This window comes from Temnothorax nylanderi, unplaced genomic scaffold (assembly GCF_030848795.1).
Source record: "Temnothorax nylanderi isolate EJ_2023f unplaced genomic scaffold, tnyl_v1.0 TNYL_tig0043_pilon, whole genome shotgun sequence".
NCBI lineage: Eukaryota > Metazoa > Arthropoda > Insecta > Hymenoptera > Formicidae > Temnothorax > Temnothorax nylanderi.
The window spans coordinates 1,159,704-1,178,448 of NW_027249105.1; the positions used below are offsets into that span (position 1 = coordinate 1,159,704).

An 18,745-nucleotide genomic window follows, 5' to 3' on the forward strand; every position below is an offset into this window, starting at 1 on the left:
AGAGAAACCAAATGAATAACAAACGCAAACATGATAACAAGACAGAAGTGAACAAATGAAAAATATCTGCAATGTTGCAATAAAAATATCTACATATTAATGTGTCGTAGGTATATCTCTTATTCATATCTTCTTAAATAAACTTTCTTCTCCTTTTTCTTTATTAAGCAAGGTCCTAAAAATGCACCACTTCAAAATCCCACCATTGGAAGTAGAAAATTACGGTCAGGAGCATAAAATATGCATATTGGTATATAAAATGACAATTCTTAATTCAGATTACAATCACCGCGTTGCATTATTGCGACGGAGAATTTCTCGGACAGTTATTACTTTCCGGAACGCGGCGATGGCGATGGTGGTCGTAACAATACGGTATCACTGCTGTTAAGATAACCGAGGACGACGCGGTTCCCACGTACCCGCGTCCGTATATCGTTGCTTGAAACTCAGCCGTGTTGTATAACTGCAGGGGTACAGATCCTTTAACCGGCATTTTGCGCCCGGTAGATGCGGGAACCTTCAATCCGCAATCCTTTATATTGTTATTTACAGCGATCACTATCTATGAGAATGCTAGCGATTGATTTATATGATTGCTTCAGCATTCACGCGAATATTGACCACACGAATTCTAGCATACTTGTCCTGTTACCAGTGACTAAACGGAGCAACATGCAATTTTGAGGCTTAATTTCGTACGTGCGTGGATAAAAATGACCTTTGCATTCAAAAAAATTGATTGTCACGATCTATCTCTGATATTGATGCTGCAACTGTGCAACAATTTGCATAGTTTTATTGTATTTATTCGCATGGGAAATAAAGCATGAAAAAATGTGAACCGACGATTCGTCGGCATGATCCATCACTGTATCGTGTTTTGAAGATAACTACGAAAGATAGAGACGGGCACGATTATCATGTGTATACAGTGTGTTTGCGCGCGCGCACACACAACACACCCGCACGCGCGGTAATCAGTTCTCGGATCGATCAATCAGCGGAGTCCTAGGGATCGTGGACCGACGAATCATCGGGACACATATCTAGCCGTGATATAGCTGTGTGTGACGCGAGGCAGCGTGGGAACTCCTTCAGGACACACGCAGCGGTGCTCAATCGGGCCGAATTGTTGGCCCGATGTTGGGCGCGCGCCGGAAATTCGCATGAATCCCTCGCGCGAACCTACGCGCCGTCGAAGTTCGCACATTAATTTCGCGATTTTCTCCACGCGCGCGAAGTCGAGCGGAGATTAATTAGGGGCATGACGACGATAAAATACCGTCTCGTTCCCGCGGTGAGAGAGATATCTCGGTCTTGCCGCGGAAATTGGTAAATTATCTCGTCCGGAATAAATCAACTTTCGGACAAGAACCGCGGATAAGAACTACAGAAGATACTTGCATAGAGAAAATAGAAGACCTGCCGTATATATTCCTCTATTTATTAAAAAAAACTTTTATTTGAAACGCACTTGCGTTTAAAAGGGAACGCGTAGTTTCTTTGTTATAGATCTGAAAAAAAAAAAACAGATACGGGCGAAGCGCGCTACCTTGAATGAGAATAGTACCCGGGGTCCTTAACGCGTCTCGGTAGGAAATCGTGGCGGGGATGATGGGTCAATGTTTCGTGGAATGCGGGGAAATAATGGAGGTCAAGCTTCCTCGGGTCCGTACTTGCTGCTGACAGCCGCCGCGCCGACGAGATGAGAGGTGGCGATGGGTTAGCCGGAGAGGCCGGGCCGGACGTCGTAGGTATATCTTCTTCGTCTCTCGCTCTCACTCTCGCTTTATTTGGCGAGTGTTTTTTTTTTTTTGCCGTGTTTTACGAGCGGCTTAGCGGCGCTTTTTATAGCCGGCTCGCTTCACAATGCGCCATCACAGTGGGTTTTTACAGACGTCCTGTAGTATCTAGGCGGCGGTGTGTATCGGATGTGTGGGTATTTTACATACGCGCCGTTATATAATGCGCAGCGTGTGCAGGCTGGTGAAGCCTTTTCCGACACATCGTCGTCAGGTGAATCCGTTCGCGCTTCATTCTTCGATGTCTTTCAGCACATGATATAAACAGCGACGAAAGAAATGATTTCTGTGACTTTTCTTATTACGAAAATAATTTTAATTTGATACAAGCTTTTGTACTAGAATTAAAAATCAAAGGAAGTAAGAAAGCTTTGTAAGACTTCTTTCGAAAAATGAAATAGCAGGAATAATGTAAAATGAGAATTTAACACACTTTTTGTGTTGTAAAATTTCTTTATTTCTCCCATTAAGTATTATAAAATTATCGAATACACTTGGATTGAAAGACGGGAAATACTTTTACTTTACTATGCTATGAAGATAAGGAAATCGTGCGTTTCGTAAATCAGAATATTTAATTTTCTAGGAAAATATACACTTTTTAAATTTATAAATTGTTAAATATTTAATATGCTTCTTTAAGAAAGCATTCGATGTTATATATTCCATTTAATATTCCATTTAAATTAATATTTCAATAGCAAAGAAGATACTCTAGAATATTGCATACGTATATCGGATATTCCAAGAATATATTTATCTCAATCTTAATGATTTACTTTTAGATCGATTTAGTCGTTGGAGATATGGACAGCTATAGAATACACATAAAATATATAAATGTATTCTATATGAAGGAAAGTCGTTTAAACATTCCACATATCTTCGTAACAGTGTATTAATGTCATTAACATTCATCAAATAACAAAATTATATTTAGCGAATGACGAGTAATCAAATCGACACGCTCGAGAGGATTTAGTCAGGTTCCGCAATGTAGAACGCAATTCACGGCGTTCTATATTTTTATATACGCGTGCGAGTAATTATTTATGCTGGCTGTGCAGCATGTATATTTTTACGCGCGAGTATACGTGTATCCGTGAGGATATACAGTCGCGCACAGAGATTTCGCTCTTTCTTCCTCTTTTCCTCTGTCTCTCTCGTTTTCTCCCCATTCAGATGCTCGCCATGAATGAACCACAGACTCTTCGTTCACGCTATATAGTAGACGCTTTTTCCCACACTTTAACGCCACAATGGTCGTCCTTCGAAGATTCAGACTGCCTCGTCGATCTTTCTTACATAGGTATATATAGCAAAATTGCTTGTAAACTTGAAATTATTGCGAAACATAATAAGGTACTATCTTAATGACATTAAATTGTTTTCGATAGTCATTATCCTATTTTGTCTTAATGACAAAAATTGTTTTCGATAGTCATTATCGTGTTAATAATAATTATAGATTTTTTTAGGAATTTAAATAGTGTAGTATATATGCGAAAATTTAATTACAAATTTGCAAATATATAATAACTTTATCTCATAAAAAAAAACAAATTTTCTAGGAAACATTATATAAACAAATATATTATCTTATTCGTATCTCACTTTTCGTAAAAATGAATTTAAACTGCAGTCCTATTTTTAAGAATTGTTACATTACATTATTACACCCCTCATTGTGATTATTTTAGAAAATTGAAGTTATTTAAAAGCGATGAGAGATGCATTGTCCCTTTCATATTTCTTTAACGATTCCTCTTATATCCTGTTGTAAAGTACGTAAAGGCGATTATTATTATCCGACCACAAAACATGATTAGGTGACGTGAACAGACTAAAATCGTGTTCACCGATAATTCCGTCGACTGTCGACACGTGGTTAACCATAATTGTGGGAAATAAGAGCTCTATCTGTTCATATATGCCTTCCTAAATTAATGTCACGCGTATATGTAGTACACAGTACAAGTGAAAAGAAATGCATACACGTAAATTTATATTTAATTTTGTTTTTACATTTGCAAAATTTTGTTTTCAATTTGTGACAATTTCACGTTACAAGAGATACAGATAATATTGGATTAAAATTCTTGTGTAACCGTTGTTATTCCTTGAAAAACGTGAGGCGAACTACCTTTTAATCAACTGCGCAATCGGGGCTACTTTTTTGACAGTGTCATAACCGGGCTACGCACTCGCGCGTCTATAAATCTATACACGCACACGCGTTCCGTTTCCGGTTCGTGACGTCATTGCTCCTCACCAAATGCGTCCTAAATAGCGCCGTAAAGTTTACGTTACCTCCGAATAAGAGGCCTGTGCATTTTTTTACACGCCCCTAGAACTGGCCTAGACGCGTGCTCAAGACACCAGATGTATATTATTACGTCGAATACTGTGACTCAAATATTCAATTATTATTTTTTATGCTCGGTAAGCCGCCTTAAATCTCGTTTAATACTCGATGGATCTTTCTCGCGCGTCGCAAAGGGAGGATCCGTTTTCCGTCGCAAGTAGATGCGTACGCAAGTGTGCGCATTGTGCGTGCCTTACGACGATATTCGAGGAACCGGAGGGGGTTGGCCGGATGAGATCGAGACGGTTTTAAAGTCCGTGTGCCGCCTACAATCTGAGTCGTGAATTAGTTTCGGCGCGTTGCCCGCACGTTCGATATCGACTCCTACCAATCTCGTAACCCTTTCCGGTTCGCCTACGACACGCTGATAAGTCGGGAGGCACAGTTCGACGGAGACGAACAACTGCGAGTTAAAGCGACGCGTTAGAATGGGAGATTCGCGCTCTACATCGGATTAATTTTTATCTTAAGCTTAAGCGAGCGTTTTTTTTTTTGTTACTCATAGATATCACGACGGGTCGCGAGGGACTTCATGTTCATTCTATTCGTGATAGCAGAATTCAAAACCGTGATAGTGATATAATTTTCTGGAGCAATCGCGTTGCGATCGTCGACTCTGTTATCTATGCAGAGGTATAACATCGAATAACCGATAAAACGTTTGCGTCATAACGCCACCTGCGCCAGGCATGCACAGCCTGTTGCGTAAATACACATGTATTGCGTGTGCGAACGTACGTGTGTAAGTAACGTACGTCGAATGTACGGAATTTGTCGTAAATTCACGCGCGCGCGCGCGCCGCGCCGCGACTCGTCGAGAGGCAGCATTGCGCAACGTGAGATGTGAACATGGATGTTCATTTGTCGCCCATAAAGGCACGGCGAGATTAGAAACGTTCTTAGATTGTTGAATCTGTCTCTTTTAAGACCCCTTTATGTAGCTGTTTGAAAGAAATTAAAGCTAATCAAATAATTATTAATCAGGATTTGAAAGAAGCGGATCGAAAACTTAGACCCTCTAAACTCTGAGTAAATGTTCTTAATTAACATTGAAGACATTAACTTTACCGAAGCGATTTACAGACATAATGATACCGAGTGACTTGCTCGCCTCTATCACGTACGCGGTATTTAAACAAAAGATTATCTTATCCTATTTTTATCTCGATGTTTAAAAAGACGTAAAGTAGTCTCCACCTTCCATCTCTACGCTTCGTATCTTCGTATCTTCGTATCTCATACCATGCATTCAAGTAATCTCTTTTCGTATCACTTGACAAATTTCGTATCACTTGACAAACATTTTCTACTCGCTAAACATGTGACATTTATCACTGCGCGGACACCGTGGGCCTTTTAAGGTCGATTTTTCGTATTTTACAGTTTTCTCCTAACGTTTCAACACTTAAAAAAAAATTGCAACGCTCTTATGTAAGTATAGAAATTACTTTTTGAAACCTTAAAGATGATACATGAATTTTTATAGATTTTTTGTAACACAGAAACGCTTTCAAAAACCCTTTAGATTTAAAAAACCCATGGTGTCCGGGTGAGCGCTTCAAAAACGCGCAGTATTATATTAGCCTCTTGCTGCAATACATAAATATTACTTATTGCACAGTATTTAAGTCAGATTTTATAAAAGATCGATAAAACAAAGTGTGAGCTTACCGCCCACTTTTCAGATCGATTTAAATACCTAATCCAGATATCTTCTTTTACGAAAAGACATATTGGAAACTTGGCATATCCATAAAAAACACAATATGTCTCAAATTCCTTTGAGACCCTTTTCTTTAATATGCTGTAGGTACCGTTGACGCATAATCGAAGCTTTGCCGGATGTAGTGCTTTACCGGAAATAATAAGGAAGCAGAGAGAAAATAATCCACTGAAGATACAATGCTGGCAAAATCCGTATTCACGACGAATAGAAAAAATTATATTCATCACGCGAACAAGTATACTTCCATACGTGCGTTACTCACGCAAAAGGAGCTGAACCGTCGTCGGCGGAGCGCGCGTGTGCTCCAAAATTAAACCCATGACTTACGCACGTTCTCTCGATCACGATCGAGATAGCGCGCGATCGTATACGTAGCAGAAAAAAAATTCGCTTATCTGAGGCGCCAGCGAGTGGATTCCTCGGGCGGCAATCGTTCGGGGCTCTCGATTTTGTAATCTCGCCTTTCCGTATCAGTGTCCGATTGCTTGCCGTCAGCCATCCTCCCGTGCCCGTGCCCGCGCCCGCCGCCACGCCACGTCGCCCGGAGGTTTCATCCTTCCTCCCGTTTCCCGTCTCTGAATGGAGGCGTCGGAATTCTTATCGACTGCCGGCGAACGCTGTAGTATTACGTCATACGCGGGGCCACGCCGCAAATCTGTTGTCCATTCGCTGCTAACTATAATTATACCCTCTTCCCCTCCATCGATGCCACATAATTGCGTCGTATGGCGCGTGCTGTGGAATATTTCGTGACGCGGAATTCGAGAACGAAATTATGATTCTGAAAGGCGGAAGATTAATGCGATGTATCTGCGATAGATCGTGCGCCGGATCGTTGATTGCTTATTTTCCATAACTACACTATTCTCAATTTCCTTTTTATTACTTCAGCGTATAGTCGTTATGTTCTACGATCATTATTCTGTCGATTTTTCGTGTCAAAAAGTTACAATTAACTTCAAATATCTATATTCCCGAGTGTCGTAAGAAAACTGCGTTTGTTGCACCCCACTACATTTTAACGACGTAAGAAAACTTGAATAAGAAGCGTTTTATTAAAACAAAAATTTACGGACCAGTTTCTTGCAGAATCTGTGAAAAGATGCGGCAGCTCCTGCGCGTGATCGTTCGCGCACGATCAGCGTCGAGAGAGCCGCTGCGCCGACAGCGTCTCTTTCGAGGGCGGTCAACAATTTTTCAACGACGAGCGTTATCGCGCCTCGGTGAACGTCGCGGTTCGCTATCGCACGCACGATTGTGTCGCTTCGTGTTAACGCGCTCCGGGGTCTCTTTAAACGCATGCATCCAGCGCGTGTTCCCCATTCGCGTTCGCCAGGCCGATCTTCATTCACGTGCCGCGTCGTGCCGTCGAGAACCGAGACCGGATGTCGGTCGTCACGGCGATTCGATATCCCGGGCGGCGTTTTCGATCGCACGAAGGTCAACGCGGGTTAATCCCGAGCTGCGTTATTCGCGATGGACGCGTGACCGTGGAATATCGCAGGAAGAAAGGAAGAAAGAAAGAAAGAAAGAGAGTAAGAGAAAATGCATTTCGATCGCTTAATTATCGCGTTGCGCGAGTTTGCGTGTACTCACGGACGTTAGTACTTAAAATAATAGTAGATATATGATAACGCTAAATTAAGAACGTTTCGAAGTATAACGGATTCTTCACGGTCGCGCGATTTTAGTTTTATACCAAGCAAATTGTTACGCGTCCGGATTTGCATCATTTCTATCGACGTATCGCGAATTATTTTAAAAATAATATAATGACTTTTGCGTTATTTGGAAAAGGAATATTTAGGGCCAATTTTTTGGTTGAATAAAAAGACCAAATATAAAAATTGACAAGTATTGAGTAAATCGCTGGGTAGGGAAAACGACTTCCGCTTCCTCGAAAGAACGATAATGTCTATATGAGCTCGCGATTGTGCATTCTACACATATTTTACCGATATTTTTTACGCAAATATTTTTTTATGATTTTCCCCGTTTAATTTCATTCGAGTAAACTTTGTTCGGGTAAACATACTTTATTTAAAGTACGCCTGCCCGGCTCGTACTTTAATTAAAACCGGACAGGCGGACTGGTCGAGAGCGAAAAATCGCGGGTGCCTCCGAACATTCCCTTTTCCGTTCACCGCTTCAATTATCTTTTCGACGCACTCGTCGTCGTTCGTAAGGTGAAATTCCGTTGCGTGCGCGCGGGTCGGTGAGTAGCCTCGTATCAGAATCGTTTGCCGTGCGTGTCCGCCCACTCGCCGCCGCCACACACGTTGTCGTCGTCGCCGCCGCAAGCTGCCTGCACAACCGGAGTCGTAATCCACGATAAAAACCTATTAAAATACGATCGTGCAGGATATGCATTCGCTCGCGCGACTATTACGTTCGCGATTGACTGGGCTCGAGCGTCATTAATGACGCGCCCACAAATTCGCGCGAGCCGGAAACTGCCTGGCAGAATTCGCGCTCTTATTACTCGAGTTAAACGCTAAAAATTGCGAGCTAGACGTCTATGACATTTTCAGTTATATAAATCGCAAGAGATAAGATAAGATATATAAATCGTGAGAGATGATTTTGACGTGCCGACTTTCAGAAGTGAACGTGTCGCCTCTCTTGAAGTAACAAGCACCGAATAGTATAAGGGTTACTCTGTGTGAACGTGGCTTAATGCAACTGCGCAACTCATAGAAGCTAATAACGCTTGAAGTGAAGGTTGTGATGCTAGAGCGAAGACACGGAATACGTTATTTCATTGCGGACTTGTAGATACTCCTCACGCATCCTCTCTAGCAAGTGAAGTGCAGCACCACTGAAAATAGAATTGCCTTGCGAAACGTTTCTTTCGAACTCTCTTCTCCGTCATGACGAGTCTGTTCGAGTCTGTTACATTGTCGCAATTACATCACGTGCCTGTAAATACATGAAGTATTTTTTCGTACAGTCGAGGTTGCTTCTTCTTTCAATACGAATCTGCGTTAAACAGCGTCACTCGCATTTTTTCTTATTACTGATGTTTTTAACATTAATTTTGTTTTACAGAAAAATCTCATGTGTGTAAATGGTTTCGATATAACTGCACGTGCCTGCACGTTTTAAATGATCTGCTTTGCAAAACCTCGCCGAAATTTTATCACAAAGTGCGCATGCAAATCGATCATCCACGTGCTGTATTTATTTCCGTATTTTTAGTATTGTACTCGTACCACTTGAAACGTAAGCGGTCCGCATAATTCGTCGATTCGTTTATTCAGCAAATTCGTGGTTCGAAAAAGCGACGGTATTGCGCACGACGTCTTTTGTCGTCGACGCCCGTCTGCCGCGTTTCTGCGTGTGCAGAACGCTTCGCTATTGCACCGGAGCGAGAAAGAATGACGGAGACGGAGTGCCGGTTCACAATAATGAATGGATTAAACAGCGTGACGTCACAGGATGGATTATATAAACGGTGGCGCGCGTGACATCGGACGTAGGAAGGAAGTTCGCTTCCTTTCGTACCTACAAGGTATTCCGTTCGTGCACGCGTGTGTGTGTGTGTGTGCGCGCGCGCGCGTTGTGTACGCGGACCATTTCGTTGTCGAGGGGTCGTTCATTTGAAAGCGGACGAGCTCGGTTAGAATTCTAATGACGACAGTGCCGCCTCTTTTCATCTCCTCCTCGATACGGTACCAGGCATCCCGGCCTGCCGAGCGTACAACGCGAAATTATCGTTCAACGTCCGTAATTCCTACGTTCTAATTGTTGATTTTACGTCTGGTTGCAGGCTGCGTGCGACATGCGTACGACGTGCGTGCATCCCCGTGGCGAACGCGGTTCCCGACAGTTTCAAGAACGAGATTGTAAGTCTTTCTGCTTCCGTATAATTATACGAACGACTTTTGTAGGTAAAAACACGTTCCACGCGCGTGATCCGTGAATCACGCTTTGGAAATTTCCGTTAATTCCGGGCAATGGGATCGCAATGAGATAATTTTACGCTTTTTGCTATGAAATTATCGAATGCAAGCTATTGCCTAAGATGTAGACAATTTTTTTAAATATTTAGATTGATTAGAAAGTAATGTAACAATTCTCTATCAAATAGTCATTAAAAACATATATACAAATTATATAGCCATTTGTTACAAACTATATAGATAATACGCATCGATACCGCGAAATTACTGACACAATATATTGTCTTATAAATCATAATTGATTTCTATGGTTTATATATGATATACGTGTATACAAATTATTTTAAGTAATACTTTTTCATCTGTGAATTTCATCTGTAAATGATGCTATGTTAACGATTTCGTTTGAATTGTGATATTTTTAATACTCATATTTAATAATTATTCTGATTTTTATTTCCGCTTTTTTGAATACAATTCATAAGTAAAATTTCGCTCTTTTTCCTCGATGAACGAAATGCATGTCAAGAAACGGAGGAGTTTTTATTAAGAGAGAAGATAGAGCATATGACGATTCCGCCGATTACATTTCAGAAATAGTACTTTATTATTTAGAAGATTAATTGATTGACTGTCAAAGTGCGCAAAAACAGAGGATATTAAGTGAAATTATGACCAATCGAATTTAATATTCCGTTCACAAGTAACATAGTGTCATTTTTGTTAAAACTTCGCGTACAATCTGCCGGCTCATGCCTATCATTATACCGATATTATCGAAAACGTATCGTCTCGCCGTATAGTATATACTTAAAGTTCCACACCGACAGGAAGATATTATCATAACCGTCCCCACCCCGATATGCAGATATATTTGGACGGGACTACGCGCCCATGACGCAGACGAATCTAATTTATCGTCCCGACGGAATTCGTTGCGGTGTCGGTCGAACGGGAATCGGACGATCCGATTTTTGCGGATCTTCACGCGCGCGTTTACGTAATTCCGGTCCCCGTCGGTCATCCGTCCCGTTTCTTCGAAGTCCTCGCTAGGTCTTCGCGCGCCGATTATTAGCCTGTAGTCTGGGAGCCGTCTGCGGGTCGACGTCCGGCGTCCCGGAATAGACGCGCATCCCGCGCCGCGCCGATGCTTGTTACATTCTGTCACCTACGAAAACGGACGCGCTGCTGGATCTCGCGATTTCCGGGCCGGCTTCATGCGACGGGAAAAAACTGAAGACGCGACTATCCCATTGATCCCATTGATCCATTGATCCGTAATTGCTTGTTTTATCAAGAAATACGCGAGTAAAATAATTACGATGATACGTAGGTATAATCATCGTATATTCAAGACACATCCTGAAACACAAAGATCATCCTTTTTATTTGTTAGCATAATTTTTCTAAGGGAGCTGAATAGAATACTTCCGTTGTATTATAAGAACTTAACGATTGTCGGTTAAAAATCTTGACCACAATTCCCGCTTGATCGTTGCATTTCTCTCGGTTGCATCGTCTCAGCGGCGAAGCTATCCCTCTCCTTTTTTTCTCTCCTATCGCCCGGTAATACGTCACGATGATCACCCCGAGACCGGTTAACAGTCATCCTCCTCGAAGGGCAGGTGCGTAGGTACGCACCGCTTTTGTATGCAAGGGAAAAGGGCAGCTGCTTGTTCCTAGACACAAGGAGGCGAAGGGCAAGCAAGTAGCGGAGGAGAAGGTGAGGAGGGAAGAGGTGGAAGAAGACGAAGGGCGAGAAAGAGAGGTGGCTCGCTGTGCTAAGGTAAACGATATAATGGGGACGTAACAGTGGGTCCTTTTCAGTGGCAGATGTCCTGGCCGAGACACGTGCCCGCGACGTGGTCCCCCTTTTTCGGAGCTCCGTCGCCCTCTTCCTATCCCCCCCCCCTTCTTTCTCCGCGCTCGAGGAGGAACGAGAGCGGAAAACCCCCGAAAAAGAAGGGGCCTCTCCGTGTAGTAAGGGCCGCGCGCGCGTCCTACGTCGCGCTACTTCCTTTCTTCCGTCCTTTCTTTCCGCCCGTGCCTCTTTTTTTTCTTCTGAGCTTGGAGGGACGAGCTGCTTGGCACCAGCTGCTCTCGTTATACTGCGGATTTCGCACCGGCGTAACGGCGAGTCCGTTGCTTCGCGCCCTATTTGCGCGAAGATTTGAGAGGGACTTTTACTGATTCGAAAATGTCGTCTTCCAGCGCTTACTACGAGTCTCGGAGCAGAGATTAGAGAGAGATCAACAGGAATTGTTTGACTAGTAATGGAAAACTTAGTAACAGTTATGGTAAAACAATTTATTTTTTAGCTCTCTGGTGAAACTCTCTGACAAATATAGGCAAAAATTAGATAAAGATATATTAGAGTCGGGAGTCGGAGAAAGTACGAATAAATATTAAATATACTGCAGAAAAAAATACGATATAGAGAACAAAGTAAAGTATAATAATGTAGGAGTTGGATATATAAATAAGAAACAGTATAGTTAGAGAAATTATATAAATTAGTACTTGTCATCGTATTATCAATGATCATTTAAAGAATATTTCCTATGATTCAGTCATGACGACATTTTTCAAACGCTTCGATTTTGTGAAAAGTATTACTAGAAACTACTTGCGCACGAATATATCGTGGAAACATCTCGAAATTGCTGCGATTGTAACATACGCAATTGAATCCGACATATTATAAATCGCATCGTTCGGTTCTGTACGGGTAGCATCTGCGCCTCTCGATTTCTCCAATGTCGCTTCGATTCGGTTTCGGATCTCGTATCCTAGATCGCTAACAAAGTGACCGGCGACGGAGAAGATGCCGAACATTGCGCGAACAAAGAGAATTTGAAGCAGGTTGGTGCCGATCGTATTCGAATAAGCCTCAGGCAGGATACCGTACATATCGCCATGCCAAATTCTTTCAAAAGGCAAACGTTGTCGAGCGGTTGCATTGGGCGTTTCGCGGAAAGCTCTTCGTCTTTTCTGACCGCCGCGCGCCGGCTTAAAACCGGTCCAAGTGAAAAATATCTCTAACAAGTTTTCTAACAGAGCACGCCACGGGATATCTCTCACAAAGTGTGAAACGACACCACAATAAATTGGTATACACGACGCTCCCAAAACTACCTATCTCTTCAAGCACATTAAGCCATTAAGAAAAACTTATGGTTGCGTGAACTTTTGTTCTATTTTACAAAATGCGTAATTATATTTTTCGTAATAAAATAGAACTATATTAACAATATCCAATTTCTATTAATGTGGAAATTAAAACTCGCGGAAATTGTGCGGTTTCCGATTTGACCGCCGCGGTGGCATCCATTCGCCTTGTCCTCATTGTACGACTTTGTCGCCACAAAAGCCGTTATGATATCTCTTACGTTTCGTCTTCAATGAGCTTCAATTCAGTTCCCGCGTAATATGTTGCACGTATAAAGCGAGCTTTACCCCGCGTCGTCTGAGAGCCGCTGCGCCGCCGTGCGACTTTTTGAGTCGCTTTGGTCTCACGCCGGGACTATGGACGGTGTATACACGTACATTTAACGTGCACATACGTATACGTATCCACGCACGGCTGATGCACTAGCGCGCGGTTACGCACATACACCTACGTCTCGGGTAGAGCCCCGTTTTACACACGCCGCGCGTACATTACGCGCGATATATCGAGCGCGCATTCCTGCTCGATATACCATTACGCGGACCGGCACCGGGACTCGTCGATACTCGCCGTGATCGCGCGACGGTATCCATACGTGTACCGGTATTCCGGGACACGAAAGCCTAGTCAAGGAATATACCTCTTCGGTTAAAATAGCATCAGGTAGATAAGTGGCTCTTGCATTATTTTTTTATAACAGCGAGCTCTCTTTCGCGTCGCTTCTCGCTTAACGGAAATGTCGATAAAGCTCGTTCCATCTGCTTTTCATTCTGCTTAATATATATTTTGATAACTCAATCTGTGATTGTAATGCTAGCGAACCAAAGTCCAAAAATTGACCTGAAGATACGATATTATTATTTATTTTCTCTTCTAGAGTTCGAAATTAATTTAAAAGCTTCGTTAATTAAATTCTATATTCTGATAAGTACTCTACCCGAGGACTACCTACTAAAGTACTATCTAACTAATTGAAAGTTATAAATATTTATGTTTTTACCTTGCTTTTAGTTTCTCAGGAACTTCTTATATTCAATTATTGTCAATATAATAATTTAATTAATAATTGCTCAAAAACTATGGGTATCTTCTGTATGCAATTATTTTAAAAACTGTCGAGCATGTTTCTGGTAAACACTTGTAACCATGATGCGACAAATTACAACAAAAAAGCTCGCAATCATAAAATAGTACCCGCATTGACTTTTCTGCATGTGCGATTACCTTTCGCATGTATATATTCCTGCTTATATGTTTGACGAATCGCACTATAAACGCTAGAATCCTATCCTTTGAATGTTAATTTTTCCTCAGTGGAAACTTTTCTCACCGCTACATTTGCCGCATTCGAAAAGTCGACATTAAGTAGTCTGACAATTGCATCCCAAATCTGAATATCTTTCAAAGTAAAGTACTTTTAAAGCGTACCGAAAATAATTCATGCTTTTCTAAATTTCAATCTTTAATACCAAATGTCCCGTAGTTGTTGACGCGCGTAAAAAATTACGACGAATTTACTCGAATGCGTAAGGGCAATGATGCTCTATCGTTCTACGGACGACGTCGTCGAGTTCCCGCGAAGGCCTATGAACGTGGGATTCTATAACTTTATCGTGCGAAGAGGAGACAGGCCATTTCTCGACGTTTGTCTCGTAAAAGAAACGTAACGTTGCCAAAATCTCGCTTCTCATTTTATCTTCGAAACCAAACGCGACAAATATTACGTGATTGTTAATAATAACATGGTTGATTGAGAAAGATACTGGTTATTCATCTCGTTTTTTAACAGAACGATAGTTTCGTAGGAATTGTGTGCGGTCCGTGACATCGAGCCACAAATCCGTGATCGAGAGTAAAAGGATGAAGCACTGAGAACCTCTGCGGCTACTTCGATTCTGCTTCGACTTCCTTCGACCCGAATGCAGTGACCCGTGCTAACGATCGCGAATAGCAACGATCGATCTTCACGATCCGGGGTGCTGTGCCAGGCGAAGAAGTCGAAGACCTCTCTTCGTGAAAGTTCCTACATTGGAATTCCGTCATATCCGAGACGAGCGATTTCGTTTCTTTGCTCCCAGTTTTTTGCTTGTTCCGCTCTATCTCGTTTTCTCCGATGCCAGTGCCGATGACTTTGAAATTCGCCACCGAATAGTCCATGAATAATTGCGAATAGGAAGAAAAAATACGGGAAAACAGAGGAAAAGGAACGATTGGCCGGAATGTAGTTGCAAAACCTGCGACATGTTGCGTGATGTGTCGCAATGGCAGTTCGGTAGATTTCTAAGAACGCGAATCGAATAATTCGACCCTTAAGACGATATTTTTATTGCTCGGAAATTGATAATTTAAACGATCGATCCATTTGACAACCCCGATTATTTTTAATATTTTAAATTAACGGTATAAATAAAATAAAATATGAATTTTGAGCAAAAATTAATGTGCCCGAAAATTATAATCATTAAATATCCAAATCTTTACGTTATGTAATAACTAATATTTTATTAATTATTTTACTATTATGCATAAGGAAAGCTGTTTGAGTGATAAAAATAAAAATTAGAGTGATGTAGCGTCTTTTTCGCTGTATAAAAACCGTCAAATCGTGTACGATGAAATTATTCTAATCTTGATAAATATACGTCGCTAATAATAGACATATAAATACATCTTATTATTGTTATTAACATAAAGACCGAGAATAGGTTCTACAAAAATATTGTTGCTGAAGCTTACGATAACGTGTACGGTAAAAGCGCAAAGTCCGCCTATGCGAATTGGATCTAATCCATTATGTAGCGATCGTCGTCTACCTTTTAAAAGCTGCATAGACTGACAGTGACATAGTATAGACATTGGTATACGAAGATGAGTGCCCTCCATTATTCACGTAGATTATCGATAAATTATAATAGCGACGAATCAATATAGTGGAAGTCTTCGAGCTACGAGCTGTTGTTCGATTTCCAGGTATCAGTCAACGCTGATGTCTCTGTCTACGTTCTATGCGCGAAGTTCTATACGGTTTTATGTTTTACGGCGATTTATTCTTACGGCGAAATAAACGTAAGCATTTGGCGGTAACTATGCATCGTCCTATTGTGCCAACTTAAGCGAGATGTGTTAGTTTGTTGGTGCGCTAGTTTCGAACTTACGATTATTTCCGATGTTGAAAGGCGTGAATCAAAATGAAATCCGTACTTCTCACTTCACATTTAATTTAGGACATTCTTACATTGCATTATTATATTACCGGGACTATGGCATTTAATCCCTTGAGATTTGAGTCGAATAAAAATTCTTAGTAATTTGTCCAGAGTTTTACAGTTACTAAACGACACTGATGAAATAAATTTATTTTATGTCGCGCGAATCTCGATTTACATGTTACAAACACTTTCTAAAAATAGTATATACTATCGGTTGCCAAAAGGTTATTATCTACGAAAATACCACGAGAAAATGCGTCTTAAAAGTGAAAATGATTGAAACTGAAGTGTTGCAAGGAACGGCAAAATGCACACCATTTTAATAATATTAAATAAAGGGAAAGAAATATTTGACGTGAATATTATATTTTCTAAAAATATTCTAATCATTGTGATCGTCCACGAGGTACAAATCTGAAATCTGAGGGTTATTTTATTAATATAATTATTATATATTTTTTATTTTCGCGTTTGAAGATAAATAGCGACGCGCTCGTTTCATTGTTGTGAGAACGCCTATTTAGGCTTCCATGATCTTTTTTATACGTTTCGAGGCTACAAGTTCAAACTCCCCGGCGCAAAATTTAATATCGAAGGATGCGGCGTCTCGTCGGCTACTGACAAGTGCAATGTACCAGCGGTATGTGCGGGGATAATAACCAGACGTGTCCTGACAGAAGCGAGTTCCTGGCAGTCGGCATCCCGTTGCGGCCGTTCGTTTACTTCACGCGCCGCGTAATGTCCTACCGCGAAGCCCCATTCGCATTTGACGATCCTCACGTCGCGCTTTCGTGACACCTAAGAGGCCAAATTGACGGTCTCCGAGTGCCAGGACCGCCGTCTGCGAGCGTGCGAGCGCAATTGCAATAAAATACGCAAAACCCGCGCATACCTGCGTACCTACGCACGCACGCACGCACGCACGCACCGGGATGCGCTAACGAGCGAACGACGAGATATCTCGTCGTTCCTCATCACCGGCCTCTTCATCGGCCACAGCCGCGTCCTCGAAAACACGTTTTAGCGCGATTGAAATTATAAAAGTGCTCCCTCGCCACTTGGCGTGACGCACGTCGACTCCTCTCGTCGCGAGGTGCGAATACACCTCTCTAAAGGCGAAATTGCCTTAATCCTCTTAACCGATGATGCATGGATCGCCGGGATTCCGAGCATCGCTCGCTCCGTAAGTTATTCCTACGAGTGTCTCGAGCGAATTCACGATTTACGAATTAGATACATTCCCCACGATTTGTAATTTAACGAGAATCGAATATTTCTGCATTCGGTACCTTCATACGATATCAGCAATATAATTGATAATAAAATGGCTTAATAAAATTATTATAAAAAAATAGAAATATTTAGTTTTTTGTTAATTTGCCTTTTTTTTATACATGGCTATTATTTTTTCCCGCGCTACTCGTTCGCTAGTCATGCACGATGAAGACGATGACGATCACTCTAATGCATTACATGGGGGATATCGCGACGCAGGAATGTACAATGTGGCGGCGTCCACTGTACACGACTGCTCTTAGTAGCGTTCATTCCTCTTCGGAGATGTAAAATTACCATACGGTCGTCCCTCTCGTAAGAGAGAAGCAAGCGCGGCGTTCCTCCTCGATGGATCAGCCGAGAGCGTATGCGGCACATTTAAATGTCCGGGACGAAAAGGCGGCTTTGGTTATCAGCGGCGCGATGCGAGACTGTCCGCGGACTCGCGTGGACTATCAACTAACGAGCCACGGCGCGGCGAGTAACGCGTTGATGTTTATAGTATAGGAACCCGGTTGCTTTTGCGGCGGTCGTCTCTCCCACGGCAGGGCCGCACGTCGATCCTGCATTCCGTATTGGTACAGGCCTTGGGTGCACATTCGAGCTTTCTTTTCGGCAGCATTCGTGTTTTAAACAGTGGAGATCATCTTCTAATTAATTTTTCTGTGATTGATTTCTAATCTTGTGAGCCTTTACTGTTATAATTAATTTTTATTTTCATCAATCAAACAATTTTGCGACTATACAATACAAGGACTTGAATATTTTATAATTTTAGAACACAAGTTTCTTTTTGCTCGAAAACGTTCAAATTTTGTTTAGTTCGAATCGATTTGCGATGTCCAAAGATACGACACTCGAGATATGGGGTGTTCAAATGAGAGTATAGTATCCATAATAAATGGAATAAATAACTTTTACTTTTTTTTTCGTCTAACTTTTACTCATTCGATATAGCTAAGTTTAGTCCTAAATTCGGGATCACTTCGTGCCCTCAGGTTCTAACGTGAAACTTGAAGGATCCCTACAATTTAATATTCGGATTCTCGGGAAAATTATAGCGCTGTGTGCTACAATAAACTCATTACGCCTACATTATCCAAATTGAAACGTAGTAATCGAGGTTAATTGGAGTCAATAATAGAATGAAGAGTACGTCCGCAAATAGTAACGAGATCGTGTACACGTAGTAATAGCTGCTGCAGCGGCGGCGGCAGTAGCAGCAGCAGTCGAAAGCAGTGGTGGTAATAATAGTAGTAGAGCAGAGCGGTAGCGGCGCGTAGTGGTAGTTCAA

The 18,745-nt window shown here is 41.8% G+C and overlaps 1 long non-coding RNA gene across 1 annotated transcript in view; it reads left to right on the plus strand.

Moving 5' to 3' along the window:
• LOC139771701 (uncharacterized) overlaps nucleotides 1-17,528 on the plus strand; it is a 31,597-nt gene extending 14,069 nt beyond the window's left edge. Inside the window, exons 2-3 of the long non-coding RNA XR_011717963.1 lie at nucleotides 9,666-9,741; nucleotides 14,773-17,528. This is a non-coding gene — a long non-coding RNA (uncharacterized lncRNA). The remainder of the gene's footprint in view (nucleotides 1-9,665; nucleotides 9,742-14,772) is intronic.
• Nucleotides 17,529-18,745: the final 1,217 nt, after the last annotated feature.